Raw genomic sequence first — 8,810 nt, forward strand, 5'->3', positions numbered from 1 at the left:
GCCTTTGTGAAATGAAGTTTATCAACTGTTGCACTGCTATGATATAAATTTTCTGGTATGTGAAGAAACAATATTATCTGATTAGCTTCCTCTCTCCTGTTCTAATATCCTGTATTTATCAGTGGATACCCTTCTGTAGCTAATGCCCTTGGCCTAATTTTAACAATGGGAGAAAGTTTCACTTATGATTAGGACATTTGCCTCTAGTTTATCTAAAAGTTACACAATCTTCACTTGGTTCTGCAGTGTGAAGGTGATGGTTGTATGAACATCACTAAGTCTTCTCTTTCTCTGGTTCCAGTTGTCCAATCCAGAGGGTGATGTGTATGGTATTATCATTAAGTCTACTCTTTAGATTTAAAATGCAGGTGGGGCACACATCCTTCTATAAGTAGTGGTTTCATTGCTGTCTATTTGGGCCTACCCAAATATTCCTCATATTATAAATATGGTTTAAATATAAGCCATGAATAAGCTTATGTACTACAACAAAAGGCTTCTGTGTATGTGAGGGGGATAAAGAGAGGGAAGCAGAATTTTGATTCAGTGTCACATAAACTAAGACTGAAGGTAAGATATCTAGAGTTGACACAACAACACTGCTTCATGAAGTTTCCTGGACCAGGCTATTCTGCTCACTGTACCATCATCCTTAGGGTATGTCTCTGGTCTCATAGACCAAGATGGCACTGGAATGCAAGAAAGGATGAAGAACCAAGCAAATCCCAATTATCTTCAAAGAAAGCCTCTCAAAATTTACCACATGATAAATCTCATCATCTAAAGCTTAGTCATATGGATATGCTTAACTGTGGGAAGTACAGAAAGGTGTTTCATCTGGGTAGTCATGTGACCAGTTGAAAATCTATTACTGAGGAAGAGAGGAAAATGGATACTGAACGACAAACTAATAATTTCACCAGATTAGCGATATTTATAAAACTGGTGGTGATATCCAAAGGGAAAAGGGTACTTAAGGCTGGAACAAAATTGAAAGAACCTAAGCTGGGAAAAAATTGGTCAAAGTCATAGTCATTCAGCGAGAGCTGAATACAAAGGGAAAAAAAGTTCTCATGACCCGAAATAAAGAAGCCATGTGACCTGCAGACCTAATGTGCTTACGGTGATTAACGCAAGGTACTCAGACTGATCAACCACAGGTAAAATTAATCACGCCCAACACAAGGTACTTGAGCTGATCAACCACAGGTGAAATTAGTCACTCCCCACGTTGGGCGCCAAAAACTGTTACAGGGTAGCCCAGAGTGGACTGGGCTGCCTGTCTGTGGGGCCTCACCTGCACACTCACAATTCAGTTATACTTCAGGTACACACAAAAGGGTCAATAATGGATTTATTTACAAAAGCGGAAAGGAATAGGAAACAACCCAAGGAAAGAGAGTGGGATACAAAGTAACTGGAATACCTTACGGCTAGGCTGACTGAACACACCGAGTTACACAGTCCAGAGAGCTGCTTCCTGAGCGAGAGAGAGCGAGATGCAATCGTGCCCTATATATCCCCCAAATGTCCCAGAATTCTTGCTAGCTCTGCCCTTAGGTCCTTGCAGTTCTCTCCCTGTACTGCTGGGAATTGTAGTTTCAAATCACTGGGTCCAGAAAGCTGGAGTAGGGTGTGGAGTCCATAAGACTCTGCAGAGTTCCTTTAGGACATCCTTCCCCTTAACAGAAAGAACAGAATAAAATCTCATTAAAAAGCATTACCGATATATAAGAGAAATAAAGAAATACCTACGAAAAAAGAATAAGATAATTATTTTTTAGAAAAGGGAAATAAAGAAATACCTACGAAAAAAGAATAGGATAATTATCTTTTAGAAAAGGAATAAACTGAACAAGAAAAATTTTATGAAATTAAAAATGGTCTTGAAATAAAAAGTTAATAAAAGGATTAGAATATAACAACAAGGAAATCTGTTACAAAGTAAAGATAAAATAATGGCGTGTAAGAGGGGAAAAAATAAGATGTTTAAAGAGTCATTCCAAATGTACAACATCTGACAATAGGAGTTCCAGAAAGAGAATATGACGGGGAGTGAGGGAGAGGGAACAAGGACTGATGCAAAGAAACCAAGCAAGAAAAATCCCAGAGCTAAAAAACATGCAATTTAGACATGCAGTTTTAGAACAAAAACACTCACTAAATGTTAAGTCCAACGAGTTTAAAAAAAAAAAAAAGTACACATCACAGAATGACATTTCAGTATACTAGGAATAAATTTAAATTTTCTAAAGGATTGAGGGAGGAGATAATCATATAAAAAGGGTGAGTAAGGGGCCCTCCCTGGTGGTACAATGGGTTAAAGCACAATACTGAGAAGCTAGCCAAAACTGCTTCAGGACAAGTTCGATCCTGGGCCAGGGAGGTGACCCCTCATGGTGCAGCAGACCTTCCCTGTCTCGCCCGCTGCTCACCTCAGCAGTGTCCTTTGTCGATCTGCCTGTTCTGCTTCCCATTCTGTCTCTGGTGAATCCTCTCACCCCCTGCACATCTAGCCTGTATCCCAGTTCTTGTATACATAAATAAATAAATCTATTTTTAAAATTATCAGTAATCAAAATAGGTATCAAGCTTATAATAGCAAAGCAGTTTAGAAAAAAAAAATCAATGACTTTCCAGTTCTATGGGGAAGTTATTTTTATTCTGGAATTCTTATAGTTAAGTAACAATCAAAGAGGATAGTGTGCTCAGACACTACTGAAGGTTGGATCCCAGGAAAACAAGGAACCTAACCAAAAAAGAAAACATAAAAGTTGAGAAGCAGGAAATGTCACACATAAAACTAGTAAAGGGATGTCAGTACTGGGTGACAATCTACACAGCAATCTATCCTGACAAGAGCAAAAAGGACAGAGATCATCAACAGATCATCTGAAATATTAAATGGATTTTTGATAACCAGCTGAAAATCAAATGAAGCATTTGATTAGATTGACAGAAAAAAATTATATAGTAAACAGCCACACAATTCTTAACAACAAGGAAAACAAAAGGTTGGACAATGAAGAAATAAAATGAAGCTATACTACTTGGCTTGAAACTTACATAGTGACATAAATACCAAATAATGAATTAATTAGAACTGAGGTTAAATTATATTAAGAGGATGGGGAAGGAAATGTATGTTTATGAAGAGTTAATAAAGTCTAAAATTTATAAGGCATATTAGATTAATTCCAAAGATATACTTGCTTTGTGTGGGTGTGTAGGAGAACATATATGTAAACTTGATGGTATTTTTTAGTGTTCAATTAAAAAACTTTATGCCATCTTTGAAGAAGAGAACTAGCAGCCTGCTGATGAATAAAAGACCTACAGATAACATAAGCAGTCAATTAACGCATATTTTATGTGTTAAATGTATTATGTACTTTATTATTTCAATAAAGTAAGCTAGAGAAAAGCAAATGCTATTAGCAAATTCATAAGGAAGAGAAAATATATCTATAGTACCTTACTGTACCTCAAGTTTATACCATCCATTTAATATTGAATATATATTTGTTAGTACTGTCGTCAAAGACATAAAATTCAGAACCTGTTAACCTAGAGTAAATAAAATTAGCATATAAAATGGACATTTCTGGGGAGTTTCCCTGGAGGTGCAAGGGTTAAAGTCTCAGCATTATCAAGCTATCATGTCACTGCAGAATGAATTCATTCCCCAGCCAGGGAGCTTACCCAAAGGGCATAGCAGACCTCTGCTGTCTCTCTCACTGCTCACCCTGGAAGAGTATTTCAGTAGAACCACCTGTTCTGCTCCCCACTCTTTTTCTGGTAAATCCACTCACCTCCCACACCTCTGGCCTACACCCCAGTTCTTGAATGCATAAATAAATAAAAATATTTTTTTTTAAAAAAAGGACATTTCTGGTAGTCAAAACAAAATCTGTTCCTGACAACTTAGTAGTAAACAACTGTCTTAGAACTGAAACAATCAAACTCAATATTCATTTCTTTTTTTAGTCAAATTTTATAGACTTTCCATTTGTTAACAAAAACCACATAATATTGGCAGTACAATTTCACACCTCAGCATGTGCACATAATTCACTGTCCCTCCATCAAAACTCCAGTGACAATACGTTATCACATTACCCCACTAGTCCCTCTTTCCTCCACCCCTCCCCTCTAGTAACCACTATAATTTTTTTAGAGTATAAGTTATTTTTGTTACATTTTTCCAGTTTGTTTTCTTAGATTATTTCTATTCTGTTAGTGAAATCATTCAGTAACCGTCCTTCAATTTTTGACTCATTCACTGAACATAATTACCTCAAGATCCATTTAGATCATCCCAAGAGGCACTATTTCATCTTTTTAGTAGAATTCCACTGAGTATATATTTTGTCATTTCTTTATCCAGACATCCGATTCTGTGTCTTAACCGTTGTGAATAATACTACTATAAGCAAGAGATGCATTTATCCTTTATTAGTAGTGTTTTCATATTCTTGAGATAAATACATAGAAGTGATATTGCTGCTTACATGGCATTTCCACTTTTAGATTTTTATAAAATAGCCATACCATTTTCCACTGAACTTGTATGCATTTACATCCCACCAATGCATTTATATCCTCACCAACATTTGTTGTTTTACCAGTCTTTTAGGTATGAGCCATTCTCAGAGAGATAACATGATATCTCATTCTAGTTTTGGTTTGCATTTCTCTTATAAAGAGTGATGAATGTGTTTTTCATGTGTCTATTGGTCATCACCAGATGGACAGTATATGAAGTATATGAGTTCTTAGCATATTTTGGAAATTAATCCCTTATCAGAAATGTGTTAGGCAAATATCTTCTCCCCGTGACTTTTTATTTTTGTGTTAGTTACTGCTCATTTCTTTACATAGACATTTTTCCTCAAAATGTTTCTAATGATAAGTTCTGCCATACTGAGGATAATTTTATAACTAAAAGCCTTTTGAGAAACTGTAAAGGGGAAATGTTCATTAAAATTCAGTATTTATTTTTAAGACTCACTTTAGCAAATTGCTGATTTTAAGAAAACAGCAGAGAATAAAATGTGCTGCTGTGTGAAGAGAATAAAATGTGGCCCATTCATAGTTCTTCACTCTTCATTGTAACTTGATCAGAAATAAACTCAGACATTTGCTTTATTTATATCTGCAAACAAAATGTGAGATGTATAGAAAAGGAAATGTGAAAGCCATAAGAAAAATTTGATCACCAGGAAACCCCCAGGGACAGATTTTATAGTTATCTCATTAAATCAATTAACCTAAACAGTATTATTTTAAGTCAAAATTTATTTTTCTTCCCTGCTAACCCATATGACTTCAGGGAGAAGGAGTGGGGAACACACTAGAATGCTATTTTACCTGAATTATTTCAATTACAGGTATAATTCCCACTTAACTTGGCATATGTAATTAATTTTTCAATACAAGGAAGGTTTTGGTAGATTATTTGTCAAATGCTCTTTCCTTGCATTATTAATGTAAGAATCAACAAGAACTATAGTAGAAAACTATTGAAATAAATATGACAAATGCCAACTAAAATATTTCAGGCACACATACAATATATTTGTTTTTTTTTTAAAAGCACTGTACAGTTATATTAACCATTGAAGTAGAGTAGCTTCTGGTAAAATTAACACAGAATTGGGGTTTAGAAGTGAAAAGATACTCATCATTTAAGAGTTTGACAAAAGTTACTATGCACTCTTTCCACAAACATATTTTCATAGTGCCTACAAGTAGCCATTAACCTAATACAGCAAGAATACTAAAGTAGAAAAGGTGCAACAAGAAAAATAGCTACATTAGAAAGATTTCAACACTTTAGAAAAAGGGTAGAACAATTTTTATTCTCCTAAAGCAACATCATACAGTCTGGATCGACCTCTACAGTCCTACAGCAGCTTCTAGAATATTTGTCAGGACGGCAAAAATAAAATGACACTGGTGCATACAGTCTTTGAACATTTTGTAAAGGGATAGGGAAAGTGAATTCTCAGAGCAATTAGTGAGTTTGAGTCTCAGCACTGGAATTTTGGGTTCTTTCTTTTTCTGCACTTCTTCAATATGCTTTTCCACAAACACTCTAGGTTGGAAGCCATTTTTGCTCTCAGTTCTTTTTGTTGTCTTCCAATTTTGTAGGTCATTTTCTCTTCTGTCACTTTACTAAAGTTGTTCTATTGCTTTTTGAAGTCTTTCTATCTTGTGCTCTCATTTCTCAAAAAAACTGCCTCAAACCTCAGCTTTGTAGGACTTGTGTCTCTTCTGCGGCTCCTAGTTTCTTCTGAATTTCTCCCAGGGAAAAATCCATCTCTTTGGAGAAAACAAGAAATTCTCAAACAGACTCCTTTGACTGGGAGCTGATAATCAGCTCAAAAGCCTAGACTGAGTGATACTTCATTTCTTTCACCTGGGTATCAGAAGAAGCCATTCTGACCTTACAAGATTGGCAGTGTATTCTACACAATCCACTGGCAAAGAAAGCCCTGGTCAGGCCCTGCAGCCTGGCCACACTCTATAAAATTATTATGTTCTGCATAAAATATCTGGGCCTAGTGGAAGAGACACTGAACACCATTCACATTCAGCCAGCAGTGTTGGCCTAGTTTTCTCAGCATGGATTTCTAGGTCAACTGGCCACCATCCCTGATAGAGTAACATAAAAAGACATATTAGACTCCTGCAGGTACTTGAAAGGCAAAGCCAAACAAAGCAGTTTGTGAGAACAGATGAGCTGACAGTAAATCATGAAGAAACAGGATGAGTTCATGATTGTGAATTTGCCAATGGGCCACATTCTACTTTTGACTTCAGGTTGACTGAAATTATTTACTTGAATCAGAACATTTTAATGGTCTCTAATCCCTGGCATTGCCTATCCCCTAGTAACTATTTTCCAGGGGGCCTAAGTCACCTTCTTTTCCATTTTGAAAGAAGGTTAAGGTCAAGTCTTAACACATCTCAGTCTAGTCAGTTTTCCAATACAGATGAAGTGATTGGTAAAAGCAGTACTTTAAACGCCAATATAAAAACAACGATAAAATAAGAATTTCATGACCACACACTGAAAAAATAACTCAACAAAAACACTCTAAAATTCTGACTTAAAAGAAAATACTTAGTTTCTTTTTATTCCAGCCCACCTAAATCTTAAGTTTGTAGCATCCTATTACTTAACTGTATTTAGTTGTACTTAGTTGTACTTTCCAAACCGCCAATGTTTAGCATTACTACAAAAACATTTTCTATTTATTGTTTCAAATTATATTGAAGTAAACTTAATTTCATTTACTTAAACCAATTTTATTTTGAATGTCTTTTAAGTTATGTCTAAAATAATTTTAGTCTATACGATGCTCTGCTAGTGAAGTGGTAAATTAAGTACTAATGTACTTATGTAGCAGAAGTAAGATGAAATTTAATTAAAAAAATGAAAATTCCTCCTCCACTTAAATAATAAACACAATCAACAGAAACCAAAATAGAAAGGTAAATAAATAATCACATTAAGAAAAAAAAAAATCTTGACCCAGACAAGCAAATGCTCTTGGGGAAAATAGTGAATGATTTTAAATCAATCCTAGATATTCCAGAATGCGTCAATGAAACAGATCCACCATCATAAACACAGAGAGAGATGCCATCCAATCAAAGCATACAATGAGGTTCTGTTCCATGCCCAATTAGCCATCCACAATTCAGTTGCATAGTCTGAACAACAAAAATTTTAAAGAGAAATGGATATGTTAAATAGTATAGGCAATTGTGTCAAGAAATTGCTTTCTTCTTGAAATGAGATTTAACCAAAGACAAAGAACACCTGTGTCCTCTCCCAGTGAAAGTAAACTATAATTAATCTTAGTGGGATCAAGAGTAGAAACCACAGAACAATTTAAACAGAGAAGTTTAATATAAAGAATTATTGAGATTGATGGACAAGCAATTATTAAGGTTGGTTGATACCTCTAGAAAGTGCTGAAGAACTGGGGAGGAGAAAAATAGACAATCTTGGAAGTTAGACTTCAAAGTTCACAGAAAAAGATATAGTCTCTTATGGTGACTTGAGGCAGAGACATCCCTACCAAAGGGATGACAACTCTGTTGCCAAAAAAAACAGAGTTGTCACAAAAGCAGTTGTTACCTCTGGGCAGGTGAATGGGAGTTGGTGGGCAGTTTGGGTATGCAGCAGGAGACAGATACAGGCAGCATGAGGGGGCAGTGCAGGTGTGAGGTCTGAAAAACAGGACATGGACAGAAAACCAACAAAGAAAAGGCAAAAACTATAGAAAAGTAAAAGAAACAATTTATAAAGGCAAGTACTTGAGGAAGTGAGGTGATTAACAGTGTGGGTAGGTTTTTTGCAGCATGAGTCAGTTCCTTATTTCTAACCTATCCCAAGACAGAGAGTTACATCTGATCACATGCAGATCTCAGAAAATCTCTGACTGAGTTCCCTCTTGCTTCTTGTTACATAGCTACCTTATGAGGTGCTTTCTCATAAATCCCAAAGGTCTGCCCTGGGTATCTCAGTGTTAATCCTGCCACATACATGTGTCAGTTTTTACACTAATTATCTGTATATGTTTGCAGATCTAAGCACTGAAGACCTCTTTTAAAAGGGCAAAAGCCACGTCAGCATGAGTTAGACCCCCACCCCAGAGGTGATCCACATGCCACAGCAGACCTCTCCTGGCCCACCCACTGCTCCCCTCAGCAGAGCACTTCATCAGTCCTCCTGTTCTGCTCCCCACTCTGTCACTTGTGAATCCTCTCACCACCCCTTCACCTCTCGCTTATAC

The 8,810-nt window shown here is 36.2% G+C and overlaps 1 pseudogene; it reads right to left on the reverse strand.

The window, feature by feature from the left end:
* Positions 1–5,898: 5,898 nt before the first annotated feature.
* LOC101635468 lies at positions 5,899–6,442 on the reverse strand (annotated as a pseudogene).
* Positions 6,443–8,810: the final 2,368 nt, after the last annotated feature.

Source organism: Condylura cristata, unplaced genomic scaffold (assembly GCF_000260355.1).
Source record: "Condylura cristata isolate star-nosed mole 26May11 unplaced genomic scaffold, ConCri1.0 scaffold00020, whole genome shotgun sequence".
Lineage (NCBI taxonomy): Eukaryota > Metazoa > Chordata > Mammalia > Eulipotyphla > Talpidae > Condylura > Condylura cristata.